The sequence below is a fragment of the Hemiscyllium ocellatum genome, assembly GCF_020745735.1.
Source record: "Hemiscyllium ocellatum isolate sHemOce1 chromosome Y unlocalized genomic scaffold, sHemOce1.pat.X.cur. SUPER_Y_unloc_2, whole genome shotgun sequence".
NCBI classification, from domain to species: Eukaryota; Metazoa; Chordata; class Chondrichthyes; order Orectolobiformes; family Hemiscylliidae; genus Hemiscyllium; species Hemiscyllium ocellatum.
In genome coordinates this window covers 150,303-158,300 of record NW_026867601.1, presented here as the reverse complement: position 1 = coordinate 158,300, position 7,998 = coordinate 150,303, and the positions used below count along the sequence as shown (strand labels likewise).

At 46.2% G+C, this 7,998-nt stretch overlaps 2 non-coding genes across 2 annotated transcripts; both read right to left on the bottom strand.

Annotated features, from left to right (window-relative positions):
* Positions 1-3,853: 3,853 nt before the first annotated feature.
* Positions 3,854-3,926, bottom strand: trnar-ucg (transfer RNA arginine (anticodon UCG)). Its single transcript has one exon. It is a non-coding gene; the product is annotated as a tRNA-Arg (tRNA).
* A 3,401-nt stretch (positions 3,927-7,327) lies between these two features.
* Positions 7,328-7,400, bottom strand: trnar-ucg (transfer RNA arginine (anticodon UCG)). The gene has a single exon. It is a non-coding gene; the product is annotated as a tRNA-Arg (tRNA).
* Between the last annotated feature and the right edge of the window lie 598 nt (positions 7,401-7,998).

Below are 7,998 nucleotides of genomic sequence, written 5' to 3'. Positions count from 1 at the left end.
CGTGTTGGAGTACTGACATACTGCTGCAGAAGCCTTTACTGGATGCTACAAATTATGGCCCATCCAGACCTCTGACACTAAGTGTATCCCAGTCAATGTTGGGAAAATTAAAATCTCCCTTCACCATCAACCTGTGTCTCCACATCTTTCCATGATATGTTTACCTGTTTGTTCTTCTACCTCACGGTCACTATTGGGAGCCTGTAGTTCAGCCCCAAAAATGAAACTGCATACTTCGTATTCCTCAGCTCTACCCATAATGCCTCGCTGCTCAAGTCCTTCTCAGTGTCCTCCTTTAGCACAAACGTGATATCATCCCGAGCCAGCAAAGCAACTCCTTCCCCACCCCACCCACAACCCCCCCAGCAATTTTTACTTCCCTCCCTGTCCTGTCTCAATCATCTATATCCTAGAACATTTAGTTGACAATCATGCCCTTTCTTCAAACATGTCTTGGTGATCATAATAACGTCATACTCCCAGGCACCAATCAAAGACCTACGTTCATCTGCCTTACTCACTATACTCCTTGCAATAAAGTGTATGCCCTTCAGACAGCCAATTCTTTTGAGTTCATTTGCTCTCTGCCTACTCTTCCCCTTGGTAATGGTCACTTCATGATCCTTACAGTCTATAGTTTCCACCTCACTGTCTACTTGTCTTCTCTTGTTCCCAGCCCCCTGCCACATTAGTTTAAAGCTTCCTCACCAGCAGTAACAAAAGCTACCCAAAGGACATTAGTTTCTGGCTGGTTCAGGTGTAGACCTGAATTTGTAATAGTCCTACCTTTATGAGAACTGTTCCCAATGTCCGACAAATCTGAACCTCTCCCTCCATCACCATCTCTCAAGTCACGTGTTCATCCTGCCTATTCTGTCATTTCTATCCTGGCCAGTACGTTGGGATTTGTAGCAATCCTGAGATCACTACCTTCGAGGTCCTCATCTTTAACTTCTCCCTTGGCTCCCTGAATTCTGCTTTCAGGACATCATCTCAATTTTTACTGATATCATTGGTGACTATATGCACCACGATAACTGGCTGTTCACGCTCCACTTTCAGAATGTACTGCAATCGATCAGTAACATCCCTGACCCGGCTCTGGGGAAACAATATTCCACCCAGGAATCTCTTTATTGGCGTTTATAATTAGCACACCGTTATTAATTATCCCTTTGCGTGATTTACCAACTCATTTTAATTAGTTCTGTTTTTATACCTTCATAGTTGTCCATATTTAATTTGATAATATTAGTCTTAGCCTACAGTTTATGACCTCAGAACAAAGAGAAAATACACATCAAGGTTGCTACTGCCTCGTGTCATTATTTAATCAAATCTTGTGGCGTGACACCAGAAGCACTTAATCTCTTCTCTTTCTCTTAGAAATACCTGTGATTCACTTACTGAAATCTTAAATTTTTTCTTGATATCTTACATGAATGAAAGCAAAAAGAGAAGAGCAAAATATGACTGAAGATAGGTACAAGGTAAAAATACCTGTGCATTGATACAATCTCTTCTTGCCTTTGACCTGAGATATCGCCGAAGTTTGTGAAAAGTTTAAACAGAGAATTGCAAATGAAATTATTAATTGTCCTTTGGCCTGTTTCGCCCAGTGATAACTCTCAGCGGACAGTTAATGTAATTTAGCTAAAATAATCTTGGGTGTTTTATGTTTCATTGTGGAAACTGAGAATGGAATTGAATACAATGTTGAAACCAACCGTAATCTGCCTATTTGGTTTTGATGCTGTCAGTGTGCGTTCACCCCCACAGGCAGGAAGACTGCTTGCACTGATAACAGGGGATTGTTGCCCGGTGTGTCATTCTCAGCTGACCCAAAACTTCCTGTTTCTGTGTGCCACCCATTTCACTTCTGATCAGAAAATAAATACCCAGGGGAAACAGTCTGAGGAAACATCTGCCAATGTGGCCTATATCTGGAAACAAGTTCATGGGGCGGTATGCAATCACTTTGATGTAACATTTACAAATCAACCTTCGAACTCGGTTTAACAGTCTGATTCCAGGACGTTGTTGGACGAATCTCCAAACCATCTAACAAGGTCATTCAATTCTCAAAATCTGGAGCACTTCGACTGTACCTTTTAATATTTCTGATCTTGCACTTTTTGTTACTTTTTCGTATGATATAAACTTTTTTTAAAAAATCGGTTTTAGATTCTATATTCTGCAGCCTTCAGCAGTGTGGGGAGGTGTGGATGGAGAAGCACAAACTCTAGGGAGTGAGGATGGAGATGTGTGGACCAGGGAGACACACAGACTCCGGGAGTGCAAATGGCAGTGTGGGGGGAGAGGGAGACATAGTCTTTGGGAGTCAGGATGGGTGTATGTGGGGAGGGTGATAAACACACTCTACCGAGTGGGAATGGGATTGTTGGGTAAAGGGGAGCACATAGACTCTGGGAGTGGGGATGGGAGTATGGGGGGTGATGAAGGGAGACAAAGAAACCCAGGGAGTGGGGATGGGGCAGTGGGGGGCAGGAGACACACAGACTCTAGGAGTGGCAATGGGGGTATGGAGGGAGGGAGACTCACAGACCTTGGGTGTGTGAGGGAGAGGGAGACACATAGACTCTGCAATGGGGTGGAGATGTTGCGGGAGGGAGATACACAGACTGTGGAAGTTGGGATGAGCATGGGTGAAGAGATGCATAGACACTGGAGTTGGGAGTTGGCTGTAGGAGGAGGGAATCACACGGACTCTGGGATAAAAGATGAGGGCGAGAAACACACAGACTCTGAGAGTGGGGATGGAGATGTCGGGGAATTTTGACAACAGACTCTGGGAGTGGGGTTAGAGGTGTGGTGGGAGGGAGACGCACAGACTCTGGAGTGGGGATGGGAATGTGGGAGTGAAGGGAGACACACAGACTCTGGGAGTGAGGATGGGGGTGTGGGAGGAAGGAGACACACAGAGTGTGGGAGTGGGAATAGAGGTTTTTGGGAGGGAGATGCACGGAGTCGGGGAGTGGGAATGAGGTGTGTGGTGTTGGAGAAACTCGAACTCTGGGAACTGGAAATGTGGGCGTGGAGTGAGGGAGGCCCTCAGTCTCTGGGAGTGTGACTGTGGTGTGTGTGTGTGTGTGGGGGTGAAGCCAAAGAGACTCTGGCAATGGGGATTTGTGTGAGTCGGGTAGGGGGGAGCATAACAGATTCGGGGAGTGTATTTTGGGGTATGGGGTGAGAGAGAAACATCGACTCTGGGGAGTAGGGGTGTGGGTATGAGGGGGAGGGAGACACGCAGACTCTGGGAGTGGGTTGCGGGTGTGGGGAGGGTGATGCATAGAGTCTGGGGAGTGGGAATGGGGTGTGCGGTGTGGGAGAAACTCGAACTCTGGGGACTGGAAATGTTTCTCACTCAACCACTTCCACTGGCAGCTCATTCTATATGCTTATCGGTCTTAGTGTATAAAAGTTGGCCCTCAGGTTTCATACGATCTTGCTACCATACCAGGCAACATCCTGGTAAACCTCTTCTGCACCCGTTCCAGTGCCTTCACATCCTTCCTATAGTATGGCGACCAAAACTGCACACAATACTCCAGATGCGGCTGCACCAGAGTCTTATACAACTGCAACATGACCTCAGGACTCCGGAACTCAATTCCTCTACCGATAAAAGCCAGTACACCATATGCCTCTTCACAGCACTACTTACCTGGGTGGCAATTTTCAGAGATCTGTCTCCATGGTGTGAGAATGAGCTGCAACGGGCTGAAATGCAACTTTCAAATTCACAAACGCACGAATCCAATGCCAGCATCTCCAAACAACTCAGAAATGGCAATGCAACAGGAAGCATGCGCAATAAAGAGCGCCACGGCCCCGAGCCAGGTAGGACTCGAACCTACAACCTTCGGATACGAAGTCAGACGCGTTGTCCATTACGCTACTGGCCCCAAACGCCGGACTGGCGCAGACAGGTTGTCAGTATGTAATGTAAACACGGACTTCGGTCAGAAACGGCAATCATCGGGTGAATAATCAGCAGAAATTATCAGCGTCACTGCTTCACCTCGAAGTCTCCCCTTTGTGAAGCAGGGCCTTTCACTGACAGAGAAAAGATATTTGTCCTCATGTGTCTGCTTCAGTGTCTCTTGTTCCTGTGCTGAGAGTTTCCATTGTTTTATTCCCAGTCACTATGCGGGTTTAGGTTCCACCCCAGTGAAATATGCTTTCATACATTGAATCATGGTCTATTCCAGTCAATGCCTTGACCAAATTCAGCGAGACACCGCAATAAGAAACGGGATTGCCTGTTTATAAGTGCAATCACTCAGCTTTACCTATAGAACCATGTCACGCCGCTGCTTTCCCGAGTTCCTCTGTCTGTGGAGCTGAGGGAAGAGCATCGTTCTGCATTTGTTTGAATTCAATTGCCTCAGTTTTTGAAAGATATAAATATCGGTACATGGTGTGTCTGGGTGCATCATTCCGGTCAATGGAATAGACATTCAGCTAAAAGCAAAAGCAGAAACTGCAGGAAAACAAAAAATCATCCGGTCTGGCCGCATCTGTGGAGAGAGAATCAGAGACTCCGTTTCAGAATTTCTACGGAACTTTATGAGAATTCCGTTTCCTCCCTCAGGCACTGCCGCTCCTGCTGAGTTCCCTCAGCAATTCCAACAGCAGATCTTGTCACAACAATACTCTTTATTTCAGTCTGGACAACCGAGAGGCACAGATGTGCTTGCAAGGAATTATACAGCCCTGGAGGATGAAGAGGGAGGAGTGAAAGACATGTTGGGTGTAATTGAGATGTGGACGAGAGTATCCCAGTTGCTATGCTGAGATTTGGAGGTGACGTTACAAATTCGCACATTCTGCGTCCTCTCAAATGCAGAGTCCCTAAATTATCAAACAAGTGTGCCCGGGCATGAGTGCGGAATGGATGCATGTGACTTGTGAATTTACTTTCTGCATGGTGAGATTTTCTACAGTCAGGCAAAGGATCTGCTTCAAGAATGATGAAGAATAATATGGTCTTGCTCTTGAGGGAGTGCAGTGAAGGGTTACCCGGCTGGTTCAGGGGATGGTGGGGCTGACGTATGAGGAGAGATTAACTGCGTTAGGATTGTTTCCTCCCGAGTTCAGACGGATGAGGAAGGAATCTCATAGAGACTTATAAAATCTTAACAGGTCTAGACAGGATAGATAATACATTCCTCAGAAAAGGAGACCAAAACGGCATACAATATTGGAGGTGTGGCCTCACCAAGGCGACAACACATCCCTGCTCCTGGACTCAACCTCTCACAATGAAGGCTAGTATACCATCTCTTCATCAAGCAGGAAAGCTGCATTGCATGGAAAGCACATTATCTGAAATACACGTGAGCATCTTCCAACGACGAGAGCATGCCGGTGACCTCTGACACCCAAAGTGGTTTCATGGCAATATGATGTGCTTACATGGCAATAGACACAGAAATGTATATGCAGTTACATAATTAAACACCCGCGCTGCTGTAGAAAATCACTGCAGGCAGACCTTGAGTATTAATCAGTTTATTGTACGATGCATCATGGGGACACACTCCGCCCGAAGAGAGTCTCAGTAGAACTCGGTTCTACCGCAGGAAATTTCAGGATTATAGAGAAAACAAAGACCATGTCTCCATTTTTTAATATTCGAGTGATATCAGCTGCTCTCCAGTCTGCAGGGACTGTATCGGAATGTAGACAATCCTGGCAGTGAATGCATTATCTATTGCTGGAACCACTTTGTAAAGTACGCTTGGATGTAGATTATCAGGCCCTGTGGGTTGATCCACCGTCCATCCCCGCAATTATCAAAGCAACATTTCTTCACTAATATTGATCAGCCTCAGTTCCCCAACTCAGTAAAATTTGCATTCTCCAACATTTCTGGTATCTGATTTGTGTCCGAGAGTGTGAGAGTTGCACATCACAGAGACAGGGCTTTAGCTCAAACTGATCCATGCCAACCAAATTATCCTTCCACGATAATCTTATTTCCCTGCACTTGGCCCTTTATCCTTCTGAACAATTCCTGTGCATGTATTTGTCCAAATACCTTTTAAATATTGTTAATGTTTCTCCCTCAACCACTTCCGCTGGCAGCTCATTCTATATGCTTATCGGTCTTAGTGTATAAAAGTTGGCCCTCAGGTTTCATAGAACATAGAACATAGAAAAATACAGCCCAGTGCAGGTCCTTCAGCCCTCGGTGTTGCGCCGATCCAAGCCCACCTAACCTACACTAGCCCACTATCCTCCATATGCTTATCCAATGCCCGTTTAAATGCCCATAAAGAGGGAGAGTCCACCACTGCTACTGGCAGGGCATTCCATGAACTCATGACTCGCTGAGTAAAGAATCTACTCCTAACATCAGTCCTGTAGTTACCACCATTAATTTAAAGCTATGCCCCCTCGTAATATCTGACTCCATACATGGAAAAAGGTTCTTATGGTCAACCCTACCTAAACCCCTCATCATCTTGCACACCTCTATCAAGTCACCCCTAAACCTTCTTTTCTCCAAAGAAATCACCCCCAAGTGCCTCAACCTTTCCTAATACGATCTTCCTACCATACCAGGCAACATCCTGGTAAACCTCTTCTGCACCCGTTCCAGTACCTTCACATCTTTCCTATAGTATGGCGACCAAAACTGCACACAATACTCCAGATGCGGCTGCACCAGAGTCTTATACAACTGCAACATGACCTCAGGACTCCGGAACTCAATTCCTCTACCAATAAAAGCCAGTACACCATATGCCTCTTCACAGCACTATTTACCTGGGTGGCAATTTTCAGAGATCTGTGTACATGGACACCAAGATCCCACTGCTCATCCACACTACCAAGTATCCGACCATTAGCCCAGTACTCCATTTCCTTATATGATTTCCATCCAAACATGAGACTGACACCTTCTAGTCCTGAGACTAGGACCTGTGGACGCAGCCTTAGAATTAGAGAGGGTCAATTCAGAATAGAAATGCGGAGACATTTCTTCAGCCAGAGAGTGGTGGGCCTGTGGAATTCATTGTCACAGAGTGCAGCGGAGGCCTGGAAGCTAAATGTCTTCAAGGCAGAGATTGATAAATTCTTGATGTCAGAAGGAATTAAGAGCTATGGAACACGCGGTTCTCATCCCAGCAGCTGCTCACATAGTGTAAAATCAGGAGCTGACATACACCGGTGTGAGAATGAGCTGCAACGGGCTGAAATGCAGCTTTTAAATTCACAAACGCAGGAATCCAATGCCAGCATCTCCAAACAAGTCAGAAATGGCAATGCAACAGGAAGCATGCGCAATAAAGGGTACCGAGCCAGGTAGGACTCGAACCTACAATCTTCTGATCCGAAGTCAGACGCGTTATCCATTACGCTACTGGCCCCAATCGCTGGGCTGGCGCGGACAGGTTGTCAGTATGTAATGTAAACACGGACTTCGGTCAGAAACGGCCTTCATCGGGTGAATAATCAGCAGAAATTATCACCGTCACTGCTTCACCTCGAAGTCTCCCCTTTGTGAAGCAGCGCCTTTCACTGACAGAGAAAAGATATTAGTCCTCATGTGTCTGCTTCAGTGTCTCTTGTTCCTGTGCTGAGAGTTTCCATTGTTTTATTCCCAGTCACTATGCGGGTTTAGGTTCCACCCCAGTGAAATGTACTTTCATACATTGAATCATGGTCTATTCCAGTCAATGCCTTGACCAAATTCAGCGAGAAAACTCTAGTCAGGAATCTGGAAACACACCAATTCACACAAAGCTGGCAATGCACGGGTGAAAAATGAGGTCTGCAGATGCAGGAGATCACAGCTGAAAATGTGTTGCTGGTTAAAGCACAGCAGGTCAGGCAGCATCCAAGGAATAGGAAATTCGACGTTTCGGGCATAAGCCCTTCATCAGGGTGCACGGGTGAATCCGAGCTGTTCAGGGAGTGCATTGGAGATTGACGCCACTTCTGACCTGGAAGAAGTGTTTTCCCGCC